The sequence below is a fragment of the Hesperophylax consimilis genome, chromosome 12 (genome assembly GCF_061612785.1).
Source record: "Hesperophylax consimilis isolate HC1 chromosome 12, BYU_Hcon_1.0, whole genome shotgun sequence".
NCBI lineage: Eukaryota > Metazoa > Arthropoda > Insecta > Trichoptera > Limnephilidae > Hesperophylax > Hesperophylax consimilis.
Genome location: NC_142847.1, coordinates 14,955,651 through 14,975,943, shown reverse-complemented (window position 1 = coordinate 14,975,943; position 20,293 = coordinate 14,955,651). Strand labels below are relative to the sequence as shown.

Genomic DNA, 20,293 nt, shown 5'->3' with positions numbered 1-20,293 from the left:
ACAGAATCCTATTTGCAAAACTTACTAAAATTGGCACTTCAAATACAAAGCTAAACTTACTAAAAAGGTGTATAATAGGGCGTACAAAGTGCGTTCAAATTAACAAGCAAAAATCAATCTCCTAATCAACTGAGGAGTACCGCATGGAAGTGTATTAAGACCGATATTATTTATAATAAACATTAAAAGTGGGGAAAACATCATTCGTTTTGCTGATGATACAGTAACGTTGTTGTAAATTATATTTTATCTTTTCATCGTACAAAAGCTTTATTTAAAAAACGTTAAAGTAAAAAAAACTTATCTGAGTAATTCACTGCCTAAAAAGTTAATATACTACTCAACCAGGGCAATAACCCAAAATATACTGGTTACTTCCAGTTTGAATACATCTTTTGAACAGAGTGCTAAATGCAGAGTGCTCTACTACATCAAAAAAAAAACAAATAACAGAAATGAATATATTTAAAACATAACTAAAAACATGGCAAAGAGAAAATCAAAAAGAAGACAACGTAAAGAAACCCAGAAACTAAATACAAAAAATAAATATTAAACTATAGACTGCCTTAGATCGGGAAACCTTAGTGAGGGGGACTGTCAAAAATCGAATTCATTATATATTATGATTTATACTTGCACCACTAATGGATAAAACTTTTTTCAGTTTTTTGTTAGATATCATCGATCCATCTCTTCAAATAAATGAACTGTTAAACCAGCGCAAGGATTCTTTTGGAATTAATTGTATCCGTATTAACCAAATATGGGGTATCTACTTGGAAAGCACGACTCAGTATTTTTGATCACAAATATTACATATATGTATAAGCTTTAAAAAGTCCAAATTTCCAAACAGAAATTTATTTTCGTTTTGATTTCGATCAATATTTTCCTCTTCATGGGCTATTTAATAATAATTGGCCCGTCTTATAAGCTGTTAATGGTTCACGATTCCTTTAAAGGTTTATAAGTTCATAAAACGCAGGCAAAATAATGTTTTTCAAGTTAATGTGAAAAAATAAATAACTCCAAAAGAAAATATTGAAAAAATTTATGGCAAAAATGCCATTTCGTGCCAAAAATGTAATCGACGCCTTCTTGTGTGCGATAAAAGTATATTTCTCTCTTTTTTCTGACAAAAAAAACTCGTCGAGACTGGAGTTATAAAAAGGTCCAAAGTATAAAACATATTATTCGATCATTAATTCATTCAGTTGGCAAAACTTTAATGTTATGACTTAATAATACAGAAAAACTACTACGTACGTATGTATATGGTATGTGGTTATTTTTGAGGCCAGTTTGAGCTTTGTCCAATTACGGTGGAAATGGTTCATTTCGGAATTTCGCCTTTGAGGCCGTACATCTGCAGGAGTTTCGCTAAATGTTCTCGCAAAGGCAATAAAATTGGTAATAGGTCTTCATTAGAAACGGCATTTCAATGCCCGCAGTCAGAGGAGGGAAGAGGAGAACCTCTCTGAATTACGCGTGGCTAATTTATTTAACATTTGTGATGTCCAGATTAGGCGCCATTGAAAACAAGTTCCCGATGGATGCCATAATAAAGAAATAAATATCCAGCGTGGACTATTTAATTACCCCTAGCCTCGGCGGCTTCCTCTGAGGGAAGTAAGTCTAGTCTCGGAGGTAATCCGATACCCTAGAGGTGGTCCTTAATTGGATGAAGACGTTACTTTTCGTGGTTTTACGGCAAAGCCTTTCATATCGCAAGATGCCAATCGCACCTTGACCGCCCTGTACAACTGTACCTTGTGCAGTGTTCAATGTTCACTGTTCAACTATGCTGACTGCCAGTTTGGATACCTGAATGCAGCCACTGAAGAACACCGACTCGATCTTCACAGAAAGTTTTATGGATATTCCTATTTCAAATTGCGTCTCCTTTATAACATCATCATCCTACCACGGATATTTGTTCAATTAAACATCGGGCATACTGGTTATACGAATAAGTGCTGGCGGCTTCCATAAAGTTCGTCGTCTGAAATAAATCCATATTCCAGTGCTTTTCTTTCTCTATAATTCGATTAAGATTTGATTTATAGTACGAGTCGTTAAAGCACGATGACTCCTGTATTGAGAAGCACACTCAATCGTTGTTCTCGCAAGAAGAAATCGTCTCCATACCGTGACACATTGTGTTAGCAAAAACAGTGGCAGGGACATAAATAAGTTTAGTAACCATTCTCCGGGTTGAATAAATGACGGAACGCACTGACGTAACGCGACGTGGAGGCAAGTCACAATAATTATAGGATCTTTCAGAAAATAGATCATCTTATAATAGCCGTGCTGCGTTGTGACTCGCTTACTGATGTTTGAGGGAGACGGTAGCTTTACTTGGCGGGAACTTGAATTGAAATGGGTAAAAAATCTCATTAATCTTCGTTCGATCGTCTCAACGATTAAATGTCCGAATCACAAGGTCTTGAAGGATGGCTGCTCTCGTTGGCATCAGTATATGGTTACAATTAGCTGAGGTTATAGGATAATGTATTGAGAAGGTTCCTATTACGTCAGCCATGTCAATGTCGTGTGTTGGCTGTTGACTGTTGACGTGCGATACAATGGGATCCACCTACCTGACTTAGTAAGGACAACCATACATTATTGCAATCATTAACTTTACTATAAGTGATTTGAACCAACTAGAACACCCATAAACTAAAATGCTGAAAATAAACGAGTCCCATTACTTACAATATGAATGTATCGTCAATCAAGTAAATAATTCACTAATCAAATTACTATAAATGGTTATATTCTTTATTTGTGTTCTTTTCGTATAGTACTTCTTTACACTGACTTGAAGTAGGTATATTAATTTTAATAAAATACGAATTGCATCGATTGATTGTGATACGTACCTACATATCGGCGCCGGAAAGGAAAAAGGGCGTAAGCGACAAGTTACTTTAGTAAAAATGTTACTTTTCATAAGTATAATGAAATAATTCACAATGGCAATAAAACATACTTACATTGTATCAATTTAACGGTTCATTTTATTTAGTACGTACCTAAAGATATAGGCGAATCGCTTCATACCTATTGTATTACATTATACTACATACTGGCGCAGACCCGTGAAAACAATATTTTATAATTGTAGGATTTGTCAAGTTGAAAGTATTTACTAAAAAAAATTGCCGCAGGATCATTGCCTTTCAAAAACAAACACTGTCAATTTTTTAGACGACCAGGAATTTCCATTTTATGAATAAACACTATTAATAAAAAAAAAATTAACAAGATGATATCTGTCTAATATTTTAACAATAGAAATACACATTTCAAACGTGGAATTATGAATTAATTCAAAAAAATAATGTTGTTAGTTATTTTATCGCTTGTCTGAATCACTCCAACAATCAGTTCCAAATTCGAAAACTATACTTAAATTCATATTAAATCTAACTTGTAGAGTTCATTAAATGGGAGTTACAGATATAATCATAACCGGAACTAGTATTTTTTAATAATGCTTCTAATATTCAAAAACCCCGTTGACAACTGTAAATAGCTTTTCAGAAATAGCTGCAATACTGCCGTGAATGACCATCAATGATGAACAAACAAGCAATCCCATTAAACTACCAAACTTTCCAAAGAAATGCGCCATTGCATTAACATGTATTCGAAACATAATATTATGTACTAGTTCATTATATTTTAATATCCTCTGCTTTCTCCAGAACCCGTACATTCGACATTATGCGCAAAATAATTCACAATAGCAATACGCAATATATTATTTTAAACGCGCCTAAACAGCGCAAGATGAAAGTCTCGGCAACGAAACATACAACGGTCGTATCTGTCAGAGGATGATGTACGACGTAACATTTAGAGGTGGTGTAATAGAAGTATAGAAGCGTGTAGCGAGGTGCCTCACCTTGGCCAGGTATTCAGATGCCATGCATCACGAGCAGAAGGAACGCAGCCCGCAACGGCCGCGGCGGTATCGTATTATAGGACTGGGATGATTTAGGGCACGCTTCTTGATGTAACTGCAGTACTCACTACATCTAATAACTACATTAACCAGACTACTATTTTCTGAATATTTGGAACTTGCATTACATGTTGCATCTAAGTAATGTCGTAATTTAGGTGTTTTATACTATCTAGGTTTAGTATTAGGTATTAAGCAATTAACAGAAGATGAAATTACTTTTTTGTAGCTCTTCAGGCCTCTGCCATATTTTGACAGAAGGTCGGAGTATTTCCGCTTTGCAATAAAATCCAAATAAATGGAATATTTCGTAACGTATTCGAAAACTAAAAACTGATTTTGAAAGGTGATAAAATAAGCTCAGAATTTGTATTATTGTTAATAAAAATGTAGTTTTCGATATATTAAAATTTTGAATGCGAACCAAAAAAATTTTTTTTAAATTACCTTATTTTTTATTTAAAACTAAAACCACTGATTAGATATATATTTTACAAACGTTACTGTTACATCACTTTTTTGTTGTTTCATATAAGGATAATTATTAAAAACAATCACAAAGTTTCATAAATTTTTCTCAAATTGCGGTCAGAACCGTTGGTTTCATAGAGGTGCATATTTTAATTTTTATGTGGTTAACTACTAGATTTGAATATAAAGCGTAGTGTTTTCTCTTTGTAACAACATTTAGATACAGAGCTACTATTAGAACGCGATAAGCGGTACAAGTAGACCGGATTCGGTAGTTTTAGTTAGAGCGTTGGGAGAATTGGAGGTCAAGTGGAAGTAAAAATTCTGAAATTAAAATGTTTTTGCTTCATGTGTCATCTAAATATAATACATCAATGCATTTAGATCATATTTCTTTGTAAGGGAGACGAATGATTTATACCATAAGTGCTGTTTACAAAAGCGAACAGATTAGCCTGAGGGGTTAAGTGTGAAACCCTTGAGTTAACACATTTTATAAGTATTGTTAATTTTATTATTTACATATTATGGCTGTCATCAAAACATGGTCGACGTTTTGTATCCGTATTGGATGTTGACATTTATCTTTTGCATTAATCTAATATGAAACAATAATAATATACATTAGGATAGTAGAGGTGTAACTTCATTTATCTAAGAATGATGTATCGCCAGAAGAGGTGGTGACAAGAGAAGCCCACGATACAGGACTGCACTCGGCTTATCGTGGATTTAATTATTTCATAAACTAAGGACACCATTACCTCACCTCGAAATGGTAATCAAACTCCATACATCGCTCGATTTCCATATCATGCTTGTGATATTCAATTTGGGAGGCGGGTTTCGGTACCGCCGCCCCGGAAACCATTTATTGGCAAACCAACACCTCTGCCAGAGGTAACCCCAAGTATTTCGCAACGTCAGGTGATTTAGCAGGGGTGATTGATTTTTATTTATTTTGTAAAAAAAAAGTTAATCAAGTGAAACTGTCACAGATAATCTTAGCCAAAATACTGTTTTTTGTTAAAGTTGTTTCCTTTATGCGTTCACACATTTCTATTGAAAAAATATTTTTTATTGAGTCATTTATTTTTTAATTTTTATTCTACTCAAGCGAAACAATAGGAAAACTTTCAATTTATCTACAGCATATTCTTTGGTATTCATAATGTACACCAATTCGTTATAAAGATTAATCAAAATTGTGATTTAGCATTAAGCTTCGCCTTAATTACAAATCTTATGATTTCAGAGGAAATTTTGGTTTTGATTTATTAAATAAGAGATAATGAGAAACACACTTTTTTGGACGCGAAGTCCGCCTACTGGTTACACAACTACTAGTGTAATACTACTAAAATAAAATAATTATAAAACAATATAATTTCAGTTGTGTGTTTACATATAACAATAACATTCCAAAATTTTAAAATATTTAATTCTTTTTCGAAAACGCATAATTCTTACTTTCAGTAAATTGATAGAGCAGCCCCCCGGCAAGACGTAGGTCTTGGGTTCAAGTCCTAGGTGCGACCGTACCTTTTTTGAATTTTCTGTTTCAAATCTCTTTCAAGAATCGCTAATTTTGTATTCAGTAATTAAATGTTACAATTTGAGGTTTTACTCATTAAGTTCTTCCAAAAAAATATTCATCTAAGACTCACAAAGGACTCAATAGATATCGCACATTTAAATAAAAAATTGGATATATTTTTATCCAAGACACTCTCTAGATTGCATTTAGTTCGATTTGAATCTTGTGATCATACATAAAGATAGCTGCAATTAAAAATGTACGGTTTGAAAATGAAGATAATATGGTAGTTCTTATTCGAAGTATGATACAGTCAAATTTGACCGAAGGTCCCATTAGCTCAGTTTGTAGAGCAGCGCCCCGGCAAGGCTTAGGTCTTGGGCTCAAGTCCTAGATGCGACCGTATCTTTTTCTGTGTCACATTTTCGTTAATATTGTCGTCAATAAATAAATATAACGAATTTATGCCACCGTTTTTAAAATCGTTGGTGACGTATTGGTAGCACATTTGCCTTTCAAAAAGTTGATCGGAGTTCGATTCTCGGTCAATGCACTTTTTTGTAATTTTTTTTTTTTTACTTCTTATTTTTGAAGTGAAACTTCTTTAGCCGCGTAATGAATTTTCGGGAACGTAGTAAAACCGAGTCAAGATCGAAACGAAAAAGCGGGTACCCCCACCACCGCTCACCGTTCAGAAAAATGGTGTACAAAATTCGTTGTAATTATTAAACAAGTTAAATAACGTATTTTCGCACAATTTCGCAAGTCCAGTATGGTCTAGTGGCTAGGATACCTGGCTCTCACCCAGGAGGCTCGGGTTCGATTCCCGGTACCGGAAATTATTTTTGGTCAATTTTCTGAGATACTGTTTTATTTAATTTGTGTTTTGATTATTTCAGGTGATATTTTTAAGAATTCATTTTATTAAATACAAGCAGTGACTTGAAAAAAATCATAAAATTGTTAATTTTTCAATATGGACTTTTGGCAGCCGGGATGTATTTATAATTTCACAATTATTTTAGGAATGCGGAAGCACATCATGCAAGATTCCCATTCTTGCGACCCGGGTTCGATTCCCGGGCAGTGCACTCCTTTTTTATGGAGAATCATTATTTTTCAAAGGAAGGATATTTTTGATATTGTATTTTAGCTCCAGTAGTATGAAATAAATTTTTATTTCATATTATATTCATATACCCCCACCACCGCTCACCGTTCAGAAAAATGGTGTACAAAATTCGTTGTAATTATTAAACAAGTTAAATAACGTATTTTCGCACAATTTCGCAAGTCCAGTATGGTCTAGTGGCTAGGATACCTGGCTCTCACCCAGGAGGCTCGGGTTCGATTCCCGGTACCGGAAATTATTTTTGGTCAATTTTCTGAGATACTGTTTTATTTAATTTGTGTTTTGATTATTTCAGGTGATATTTTTAAGAATTCATTTTATTAAATACAAGCAGTGACTTGAAAAAAATCATAAAATTGTTAATTTTTCAATATGGACTTTTGGCAGCCGGGATGTATTTATAATTTCACAATTATTTTAGGAATGCGGAAGCACATCATGCAAGATTCCCATTCTTGCGACCCGGGTTCGATTCCCGGGCAGTGCACTCCTTTTTGAAGTGAAACTTCTTTACGCGCGTCATGCAATTTCGAGGAGTAAAACCAACTCATGACCGAAACGAAAATGCGGGACCGATTAAAGTTCATTTGATGTAGTAAAAGTTTTGAAGTAAAATATAAATGCTTCTTAGCTCATCTCGACAACTGGCGTTGGTGGTGTAATGGTCAGCATAGTTGCTTTCGAAGCAGTTGATCCGAGTTCGATTCTCGGCCATGGAATATTATTTTTTTGTTTTTAAGGAATTTTTTTTTTTTAATGGTTGACCATAATATCAATCCACTAAGTAATATTTTAGGCCTGTAGCATAATTGAAAAGTTAAAGAATGATATAAAATTTTTTATGATGTTAACGATAAAAAAATGAAAAAAAACATAAAATTAAAATAAAAAATGGGCCAACGGCACGCGGTGTTCCCAAGCGGTCACCCATCCAAGTACTGACCGCGCCCAATGTTGCTTAACTTCGGTGATCGGACGAGAACCGGTGTGTTCAAAATGGTATGGTCGTTGGCAAAAGTTAAACAATATTAATTTCTATTCTACCTGCCAATAAATATATGAAAATTAGTATAAAAAAGCCCTAATAATATTGAAAAAATTAGCAAGGTGTGTGCGAGGTTGATAAAAATAATCATTACATACGCGCTTGAAAAAGATCGTAATTACATTAATAAGTTTGTAGGAATTTTTTTTTTCAATGGTTGACCATAATATCAATCCACTAAGTAATATTTTAGGCCTGTAGCATACTTGAAAAGTTAAAGAATTTTATGATATTATTAATTATAGTAATGATAAAAAAATAAAAAAAACATGAAATTAAAATAAAAAATAGGCCAACGGCACGCGGTGTTCCCAAGCGGTCACCCATCCAAGTACTGACCGCGCCCAATGTTGCTTAACTTCGGTGATCGGACGAGAACCGGTGTGTTCAACATGGTATGGTCGTTGGCAAACGCTAAACAATATTAATTTCTACTCTACCTGCCAATAAATATATGAAAATTAGTATAAAAAAGCCCTAATAATACTGAAAACATTAGCAAGGTGTAAATATTATATACCTAGTTTAACTCACTCTCCTAACTCATCTTCGCTGTCTACAGGCAGAGCGCACGACTGTGGTCGTGAAGAACCGAGGTTCGATCCCCGCTTTAACTAATTTTTTTTTTTCTTTTTTTATAACTTTTAATTTTTTTTATCACATGCTACTTATAAATATGTCAATAGACAGAAAAAAAGAGAGAATGAAATGAAAAGAGAGAGAGAGAAGAATACTAGAAGTTTCACTTCTGTCTTGCGTAGGCTTGACACACCCATTTTTTTTTTTAAATGAGATTTTTCACTGGTCCCGGTATATTTCATGGGTCTACGGTAGTTTTAAAACAATAATCTTGGAATTCACATTACATCAAAATGACACAAAAATACAAAACTTTATTGTTAAACCCATCTATAAAGAATCATAAAAAAAGTCCAAAAGTGTTTAAAATAACGTGTTATATTAATAACGGTGATTTTTACCAACCTTGATACCTTCTAAAATCATTGTTATATACTTGTTGTACCCCGCCACGTTATGTGGCTCAGTATTTCTGTTCAGATAGAGAAACAATAACGTATGTTGCTTCTTCGTCCAACAGATGGCGCTGTCTTTCAAAAAATCATGTTTTTAACTGTTACAGGTGACATCTATATAATATTCTAAATATATAAAAATCACGTGTCACGGTGTTCGTTCACGCTAATCTCCAAAACTACCAAACCGATTTTTGATAAAATTTTGTGAATGTGTATGGTTGCTTCCAGTTTGAAATATAGGATAGTTTGGAGCCGATAAGTGGCGCTACTGTCGAGACCTAAAAATAAAAAAAATTAATTTCCAACGATTTTTTATTTTTTTCAGATTTCTTATCCAAAAATGCACGCAACCACAATTTTTAACTTTCCTTACTTAGAAGGCGGTCTGTGGCAGGACAACGTTTGCCCGGGCCCACTAGTAGTATATAAAAACACGCGTACGCAAATGCAACGTCGTGTCAAAATTTCAAAACAATCGGTGTAGATTGCTAACATTTACATTTTTATTTATATAGATTTTGGCAAATTCAATATGAGAAAAATTGAGTGTTTCGGTCTTGTGATCTAGAGGGTTTGGTCCAACCCCCGCCTCCCAAATCAGCTTGAATATTGAGTAGAAAAAAAAGATAATGGTACTCCCAGGTTACATTCCTCGAAAATACAACAATATTATTTGCACCATCTCTTTTATCAATGTGAAGTAAATAATAAGTTGTGCTAATTTTTTGCCGTGTCAGGACCTAAAGCCTGGAATGGACTGCCACATGATTTGAGAATGATCGCAGACTTGACAGAATTTAGGTCTAAACTTAAAACGCACCTTTTCAGACAGTCGTATCCATAATTTCAGAAACCTCCACTTTCACAGTTGACGGCAATTTAAATTTAAATTAACAAAATGTAAAAAATACTAAAAATAAAATAAAATAAATAAAAATAATAATTAAAAATAAATAAATAAAAATGATAACAACAAAGATAAAAATAAGATAAAAATAACTTAGCCGTTATTTATAATCTTAGGGAAATCAACATTGCAAATTTAAACTTTGTTGATGAAAATGTAGTAGAATTAGCTAACTTACTTCATAATAATATAAACAGATATATAGATGTAGAGCCAACAGTTAGACCAAAATTACCGAAATTGCATACGTCAAAGAAATTATCTAAATTAATTTTTGAATTAAATAACATAATTTTACCAAAAATCATATTTGACGAAATTAGTTTTTTTAGATCTTCATACAATAGTATACGCTAGTGCGATTACTGTTTGTAATAAGTTAGGAATTAAATTATCATCCTCTGACGATAGATCATATAGTTATAGTAAACCAGAATGGCAGATCAGATTAGAAAATGATGTAGTATTTTTAAGAAGTAACATAGCTAGAGTAATAGAATATAAAAATGGAAATAGAAGTAGGAAAATTTTGAGACATGTAGATGAAATTGGTAGAAAATTTGGTTATAACATTGATAGTCATAATAATGAAAATATAATCAATGATTTATTGGATTTATTAAAACAAAAATTAGGCGTAAAAGCTAGTAGATTAAAAAGATATAATTATACGTATAATAAAAAAAATAATAATAGATTATTTCAGAAAAATGAAAAAATATTTTATTCCAAACTTGACGATAAACAAAATATTATTTCGAATAATAATATTCCGTTACCATCTGAATCAGATATGCGCGATTTTTGGACTAAAATTTGGAGTAAAGATATAAAACATAACGAGTCAACTCCATGGATAGAAAATGAAGAACTCAATTTTTCAGGTATTGAACAAATGAGTTTTTCTAATATATCGGTTGAATTGTTAACCAAAATTATTAAAAATACTCATAATTGGAAAGCCACGGGTTGGGATTGGATACATAATTTTTGGTACAAACGTCTGACTACTTTACATCCTCTTTTGGCAAAAAATCTTTCAAAATTTGTCAGTCAACCTCAAAATTTTCCAAATTTTCTAACTAAGGGTATTACTTATATGTTACCCAAAAGCGAAAATATTAATAATTCTTCTCAGTACAGACCCATTACATGTTTACCGACAATATACAAAATTTTAACCTCTTGTTTAACAGATTTAATATATACTCATTTAGATGAAAAAAATATTTTATCTGAACAACAAAAAGGTTGTCGCAGAAAACATATGGGATGTAAAGAACAATTAGTTATCGATTCTGTAATTCTAAAACAGATTCAAACTCGAAAACGTAATTTACATACTTGCTATATAGACTACCAAAAGGCTTTCGATAGTGTCCCGCACTCGTGGCTGATCAAAGTATTAAAAATATATAAAATTAACCCCATTATTATTAGCTTTTTGGAAAATATTATGTCCTTTTGGAATACCAATTTACTTATCAATTTAAAAGGTAAGAAAATAGTAATACCGGGCATTTCAATTAAAAGAGGGATTTTTCAAGGAGACTCATTGAGTCCTCTTTGGTTTTGCTTAGCATTGAATCCTCTATCTAAAATGTTAATTAAAAGCAAGTTTGGAATAAAAGTTAAGGGTAATACAAGGGAGAGTAGTACAATTTCGAATTTATTATTTATGGATGATATAAAATTATTTTCGAATTCTGAACAAAATTTAGAGAAAATGATCGAGGTAGTTAAAAACTTTTCAGATGATATCAAAATGACATTTGGTTTAGATAAATGTAGAACGATCCATATAGAGAAAGGCAAAATTGTAGATGGGGACGAGAGTATATTTAGAAATTTCCAAATTACTAGTATGAAAAGGGATGAGGTTTATAAGTATTTAGGATACCCACAATCAAATAGATTAGACCATAGTAGTATTAAAAATGATATTAGGATTAAATTTCAAACTAGGATAAGGAAATTTTTAAAATGCAATCTATCTGCTAAAAAATTAGTAAAAGCAATAAATACTTGGGCAATACCTCTATTAACGTACTCATTTGGCATAATTAAATGGTCTAATACAGATTTAGATAACTTAGAAAGATTAATTAGAACTACGCTAACAAAGTTTAATTGCCATCATCCAAATTCAGCTATAGAACGAGTTAATTTACCTAGAAATTTAGGAGGTAGAGGTATAGTCAAAATAACTTCTTTGAAACATAATCAGGTAGAAATGCTAAGAACTTTTTTCCATAGGAAAGCTCATAGCTCAGAAATGCACAAAATAATTTGCAAGGCAGATAGAAATATTACACCTTTAAATTTATACGATGAGAATGCCAACATTTTTATAAATCCCAACCAGGAATTATTAGATTCCTGGTCAAATAAAATTTTACACGCAAAACACTTCAATTATCTCAACCAAACGTATGTTGACAAAATTAAGTCAAACAAATGGTTGAGTATTGGAGAGTTGAGCGCAGAAATAGAAGGATTTATGCTTGCAATTCAGGATAGAGTCATTAATACTAAAAATTATAGAAAGCATATAATCAAAGATACAAATCAAATTGATGATTTGTGTAGAAAATGTTTGGCTTTTCCGGAAACTATAGAACATATTATATCGGGATGTTCTATATTAGCACCGTCCGAGTATACATTTAGGCACAATCAAGTTTTAAAAATAATTCACCAAAATTTGGTAATTAAACATAACTTGATTGACTGCCGTAATGTAGTACCATATTATGAATACGAACCAAATTCATTTTTAGAAAACGAATTTTATAAAATATATTATGATAAAACTATACTAACAGACCGAGCGATTAGTCATAATAGACCCGATATAGTTTTACATGACAAAATTAAAAAAAATAACTTATATCATTGATATTGCTTTTCCAAATTCCTGTAATATTCAAAAATCTGTTAGTGAAAAAATAAGAAAATACACAGATTTAGGAAATGAAATAAAAAGAATTTGGCATTCTCAGACTATAAAAATATTACCATTCGTTATTTCGGCTACTGGCATTATACCTAGCTCTCTAATTAAAAATTTAGGCGTATTAGATCTATCAAAAAATTTATATATAAAGATGCAAAAGTCGGTCATTTTGAATACATGTAGGATAACAAAAGATTTTTTAAATATTTATGTTGAGGGATCAGTAGGATTTATAGGCCCTGTTAGAAGTTCTACCGAGCCGAACCCTCTGATATGAAAATATCTGGAGACGGTGAATTTTTTTTCCCATTTGATATCTGGTGATTTGACGTGTTGTTGTTCTTGTATTGTTTTGTATTTATTTTACTTATATAATGCACTTACATAGTGTTGATTGACTAGCTGATCATTTGTGGAAAAGTGAGTGGAAAGGTTAAGTTTTTCCTTTGGGGAAGACTTAACCCGGACAACTAAATCGGAAGTTTTAAAAAAAAAAAAAAACAATTTGTAGGCTTTTAAGACAGTTAAAATACATTTAAATTAAAATAAAAACTATAGCAGACTTAAGATCATGCGACGACCAGTGTTTTTTGATATAGTGTCCTCTGCGTGCAGTTCTATCTTTTATAAGCATAAACTTTTTAATATAAGTGTGTTTGTTGGAAGTGACTTGCCAGGTAAGTATGTTTTGGTATCATTTCTAAATAACAAATGTAGATCCTAGGAAATAAATTGTACAGCGCCCTTGAGGTGATTTTTCACAAAAACGGCGCTCTACAAATTTTTTTTTTAACTTCCGATTTAGTTGTCCGGGTTAAATCTTCCCCAAAGGAAAAACTTAACCCTTCCACTCACTTTTCCACAAATGATCATCTAGTCAATCAACATTATGTAAGTGCATTATATAAGCAAAATAAATACAAAACAATACAAGAACAACACGTCAAATCACCAGAGATCAAATGGGAAAATAATTCACCGTCTCCAGATATTTTCATATCAGAGGGTTCGGCTCGGTAGAACTTCTAACAGGGCCTATAAATCCTACTGATCCCTCAACATAAATATTTAAAAAATCTTTTGTTATCCTACATGTATTCAAAATGACCGACTTTTGCATCTTTATATATAATTTTTTTGATAGATCTAATACGCCTAAATTTTTAATTAGAGAGCTAGGTATAATGCCAGTAGCCGAAATAACGAATGGTAATATTTTTATAGTCTGAGAATGCCAAATTCTTTTTATTTCATTTCCTAAATCTGTGTATTTTCTTATTTTTTCACTAACAGATTTTTGAATATTACAGGAATTTGGAATAGCGACATCAATGATAAGAGTTATTTTTTTCCAATTATTATTATTATTATTAATTAGAGAACCCGAAAACTTTTCGACCTCCCCCCTTCCTTTCTCCCTTGTCACTCCCTCGCCCCTTCTCCCTCCATATGAATGCTATAGCTACGCCACTCGTTTCAAAATTCCACATTGACATTTGAAATTGGAACGATCCCCGTTAAACGCCGACTCTCAGCCCGTCACAGCTTGTCACCGGTGTACTATGAAGGTATATATGAAAGTTGAATTTTATGCATCAATGTACACAATACAGGATTGTCCAAAATTATGTTACCACTTACACGGGATTGACTTTTATTTTAATAATGTAATAACACACATTAAGTACACATGTACAAATAATTACCATAATATTAATTATTTGTACATGTGTAATTAATGTTTGTTATTATGTACAAATAATTACTATTGTGGTAATTATTTAAATAATGTAGCACTATAATTATGAAAATAATAGGAATATATTTACAGTATTTTTTTGATTATGTAGTACCATATTAGTGATAATATATTTTTGGAAAATCCTGTATATTAATTATGGTGTACAATAATTATTATTTTTGTCGTTTATTGAAATATAATTCTAACATTTTCATACAAAAAAAAGAGATTAACTTTATTAGAAGTTACCGTAAGTAATTGTCAACGATTAGGTTATATAAAAAGAAATAAAAATGCACATAAGAAATTAAAAAAATAATAATAAGTTCTAAGCTGTTAATTTAATTAACACCTCCATAATTGAGAATAACACGTGCTTCGGGAGGGAGTGTCGCTTAAAGTTTTTTATAATAAGTTCAAGTTAATATATAAGTTCAGTTTAAATCAAAGAGTAATTTGAAGTAAAGTGCCTTTATAAAATACCAGGCACCCTGCAAGGTCCATATTGTTGATAAATCAACATTGTGTAAATATTATTGCAATATAATAATTAGGTTATTCCTACCCACTGCAATAATCGCCAACTCGCTAAAATAAATTATCTTAATTACCAAACAACAATATTTCAAACCTCGCTTCCCAAACGTAAAAGCAACAATGTTGCAAGCAGAAAAGGAGAAACCATTCATGAAAATTGAAAATAAGCGATGTATCTTAGTAGTTAATTGCTTTCAAATTGATTGCTTAGCGAAGTAATGAGAATTCCGGCAATAAAATATTAACAAATTGATAATTAAGCTCCCCCAAGTACCTACGTACAATATATACCTACCTATTCATGAGTCGATATCGTAAAATATTAATAAGCTATTTCAAGAATATGGTTCGCATTGCTGTGATTTGATTGCAATGTTTAGCGGTACGTACCAGTACTGAATGTTTGCATTTTTCCGTCATTATTCCTTTCCTCCGACGCTCCTAGCCACAGGCGATTCTTTATTTTATTGAGTAACTTCTCGGTTGGAACTGAAATTGTTATTAATAAAATCATGTCGTCATCATCGAAGGTAGACTAGCTTTACTGACATGAAATAATTAGTTGGGTGTCTTGTAGAGTGAAGTGTCATTTCTTCTGTGTAATACCGAGAAAGTCAAACACCTTCCATTTTAACATGAAATATTTTAACTTAAAATTTTTTGCACTTTAAATATTTTAAACTTTAAATATTTTGATTTTGTAATAATAATTAATTCAGCTGTTTTTTTTTAAATTAAATTTGTTTAAATTACGATAACTGTATGCTTGATGGCAATCGACGCCTGATCAAGCAACCAAACTATAATTTGGCAAACCGCCGACTGGGGAGAATTGGTGAATTTAGTTTTTTTGTCGACTTAAAAAATAAATCTCTTTATTTCTCACTAAACAAAAAAATCTTTTTCACAACATTATGTTTTTGACCGTAAAAAATAAGAAAATTGAGAAAATAGATCAAAATTTCTTACAAAGTAAAATATTATGCATATGTCAACTAAAGTGGTTTGCTTCGTTTGGTGACTTAACAAGGGCGCCTGGGTTCATGGGGTTAGTTTTGTCTAGGTCTTGGCATCTACTGCGTGATCGAGAGACACTGGTTTAGAGAGACCCTTTGACCTCTCCAACTAGACTTTCTCGACCCATCGCCTTGCACTGCAGTGGTAGGGATGGATTTATACGTCCGTCACCCTAGATGCGTTGACTCCCAGATTCTTACCCACTCCTCATACGTTTTTCCTTCCCAGAACATCCTCTCCTCCCTTTCCATAAAAAGACCCTCCAGGCAGGATCCCCAAAGACAACATAGGCCCTGAGGAAATTTTTGTTTCCTCGGGGCCTTCTGTGTAAAAAAGCTTTATTGAAAGCTTTATTCTAAAACAGATCCGGGTTAAATCTTCCCCAAAGGAAAAACTTAACCCTTCCACTCACTTTTCCACAAATGATCATCTAGTCAATCAACATTATGTAAGTGCATTATATAAGCAAAATAAATACAAAACAATACAAGAACAACACGTCAAATCACCAGAGATCAAATGGGAAAATAATTCACCGTCTCCAGATATTTTCATATCAGAGGGTTCGGCTCGGTAGAACTTCTAACAGGGCCTATAAATCCTACTGATCCCTCAACATAAATATTTAAAAAATCTTTTGTTATCCTACATGTATTCAAAATGACCGACTTTTGCATCTTTATATATAATTTTTTTGATAGATCTAATACGCCTAAATTTTTAATTAGAGAGCTAGGTATAATGCCAGTAGCCGAAATAACGAATGGTAATATTTTTATAGTCTGAGAATGCCAAATTCTTTTTATTTCATTTCCTAAATCTGTGTATTTTCTTATTTTTTCACTAACAGATTTTTGAATATTACAGGAATTTGGAATAGCGACATCAATGATAAGAGTTATTTTTTTCCAATTATTATTATTATTATTAATTAGAGAACCCGAAAACTTTTCGACCTCCCCCCTTCCTTTCTCCCTTGTCACTCCCTCGCCCCTTCTCCCTCCATATGAATGCTATAGCTACGCCACTCGTTTCAAAATTCCACATTGACATTTGAAATTGGAACGATCCCCGTTAAACGCCGACTCTCAGCCCGTCACAGCTTGTCACCGGTGTACTATGAAGGTATATATGAAAGTTGAATTTTATGCATCAATGTACACAATACAGGATTGTCCAAAATTATGTTACCACTTACACGGGATTGACTTTTATTTTAATAATGTAATAACACACATTAAGTACACATGTACAAATAATTACCATAATATTAATTATTTGTACATGTGTAATTAATGTTTGTTATTATGTACAAATAATTACTATTGTGGTAATTATTTAAATAATGTAGCACTATAATTATGAAAATAATAGGAATATATTTTCAGTATTTTTTTGATTATGTAGTACCATATTAGTGATAATATATTTTTGGAAAATCCTGTATATTAATTATGGTGTACAATAATTATTATTTTTGTCGTTTATTGAAATATAATTCTAACATTTTCATACAAAAAAAAGAGATTAACTTTATTAGAAGTTACCGTAAGTAATTGTCAACGATTAGGTTATATAAAAAGAAATAAAAATGCACATAAGAAATTAAAAAAATAATAATAAGTTCTAAGCTGTTAATTTAATTAACACCTCCATAATTGAGAATAACACGTGCTTCGGGAGGGAGTGTCGCTTAAAGTTTTTTATAATAAGTTCAAGTTAATATATAAGTTCAGTTTAAATCAAAGAGTAATTTGAAGTAAAGTGCCTTTATAAAATACCAGGCACCCTGCAAGGTCCATATTGTTGATAAATCAACATTGTGTAAATATTATTGCAATATAATAATTAGGTTATTCCTACCCACTGCAATAATCGCCAACTCGCTAAAATAAATTATCTTAATTACCAAACAACAATATTTCAAACCTCGCTTCCCAAACGTAAAAGCAACAATGTTGCAAGCAGAAAAGGAGAAACCATTCATGAAAATTGAAAATAAGCGATGTATCTTAGTAGTTAATTGCTTTCAAATTGATTGCTTAGCGAAGTAATGAGAATTCCGGCAATAAAATATTAACAAATTGATAATTAAGCTCCCCCAAGTACCTACGTACAATATATACCTACCTATTCATGAGTCGATATCGTAAAATATTAATAAGCTATTTCAAGAATATGGTTCGCATTGCTGTGATTTGATTGCAATGTTTAGCGGTACGTACCAGTACTGAATGTTTGCATTTTTCCGTCATTATTCCTTTCCTCCGACGCTCCTAGCCACAGGCGATTCTTTATTTTATTGAGTAACTTCTCGGTTGGAACTGAAATTGTTATTAATAAAATCATGTCGTCATCATCGAAGGTAGACTAGCTTTACTGACATGAAATAATTAGTTGGGTGTCTTGTAGAGTGAAGTGTCATTTCTTCTGTGTAATACCGAGAAAGTCAAACACCTTCCATTTTAACATGAAATATTTTAACTTAAAATTTTTTGCACTTTAAATATTTTAAACTTTAAATATTTTGATTTTGTAATAATAATTAATTCAGCTGTTTTTTTTTAAATTAAATTTGTTTAAATTACGATAACTGTATGCTTGATGGCAATCGACGCCTGATCAAGCAACCAAACTATAATTTGGCAAACCGCCGACTGGGGAGAATTGGTGAATTTAGTTTTTTTGTCGACTTAAAAAATAAATCTCTTTATTTCTCACTAAACAAAAAAATCTTTTTCACAACATTATGTTTTTGACCGTAAAAAATAAGAAAATTGAGAAAATAGATCAAAATTTCTTACAAAGTAAAATATTATGCATATGTCAACTAAAGTGGTTTGCTTCGTTTGGTGACTTAACAAGGGCGCCTGGGTTCATGGGGTTAGTTTTGTCTAGGTCTTGGCATCTACTGCGTGATCGAGAGACACTGGTTTAGAGAGACCCTTTGACCTCTCCAACTAGACTTTCTCGACCCATCGCCTTGCACTGCAGTGGTAGGGATGGATTTATACGTCCGTCACCCTAGATGCGTTGACTCCCAGATTCTTACCCACTCCTCATACGTTTTTCCTTCCCAGAACATCCTCTCCTCCCTTTCCATAAAAAGACCCTCCAGGCAGGATCCCCAAAGACAACATAGGCCCTGAGGAAATTTTTGTTTCCTCGGGGCCTTCTGTGTAAAAAAGCTTTATTGAAATAATAAAAAATGTTTAAAAAAACATCAATTAACTTACGAGTTTTTTCCACCTTCGTTGTGAAATGCAGCCAAGGGCAAATACGTCATGAAAACCTGAAAGCACTAAGTCCGCAAGATTGAGATACAAATAAGCATACAATGGAATACCAAAGCCACCAGGTACCTAGCGATAGTAAGATTATCCCAAGAATCTCATTCATTTTAATTTCTCCAAAGAAGGCAGACCGTAAACAAACCACCACCGAGCTTATCAAGCGACGCGCGACGCCGCGACGCCGTGAGCTTTTATAAGCAACAATGGACGATGATAAGTCAACCAGACTACAAATACTCCATTATTATATCAGCTGTCTCCGGATAGCACGCTTCCTCGAGGGGGTCTATTAGCGACTTGCTAACTTCACAGCATTACTTATGATTTTCCATATTCATTATACATTTTCAAAGAAAATTTCGGTCGTAAACTGCACGGTGTTCGGAAACAAGGCTTTATAGCGAGTGTATCGCCGGGAAGTTTGCAGACTTAACAATAGGCAATGCTAAGTCAAGCGCTAACCTGTTTTAGTAAAATTCACTGTTTGGTATTACCTTATTATATCAGATCAGCAAGCTTTATTAGGGATTTAATAAATTGCAAATGTTAGTAATTAAGATAAAACACTAAATACATATTTAAGAAGCTGATTATGCGATCTCCAACAGAGCTTAAAATGTTTACTTTGAAATAACCTGTGA

The 20,293-nt window shown here is 32.5% G+C and overlaps 4 non-coding genes across 4 annotated transcripts; 2 read left to right on the top strand and 2 right to left on the bottom strand.

Moving 5' to 3' along the window:
• The first annotated feature begins 6,753 nt into the window (after window positions 1–6,753).
• TRNAE-CUC (transfer RNA glutamic acid (anticodon CUC)) lies at window positions 6,754–6,825 on the top strand. Its single transcript has one exon. It is a non-coding gene; the product is annotated as a tRNA-Glu (tRNA).
• Window positions 6,826–7,281: 456 nt separating this feature from the next.
• On the top strand, window positions 7,282–7,353 carry TRNAE-CUC (transfer RNA glutamic acid (anticodon CUC)). The gene has a single exon. It is a non-coding gene; the product is annotated as a tRNA-Glu (tRNA).
• A 660-nt stretch (window positions 7,354–8,013) lies between these two features.
• Window positions 8,014–8,132, bottom strand: LOC149419204 (5S ribosomal RNA). Its single transcript, XR_016302921.1, has one exon. It is a non-coding gene; the product is annotated as a 5S ribosomal RNA (ribosomal RNA).
• A 322-nt stretch (window positions 8,133–8,454) lies between these two features.
• Window positions 8,455–8,573, bottom strand: LOC149419203 (5S ribosomal RNA). The gene has a single exon (XR_016302948.1). It is a non-coding gene; the product is annotated as a 5S ribosomal RNA (ribosomal RNA).
• Window positions 8,574–20,293: the final 11,720 nt, after the last annotated feature.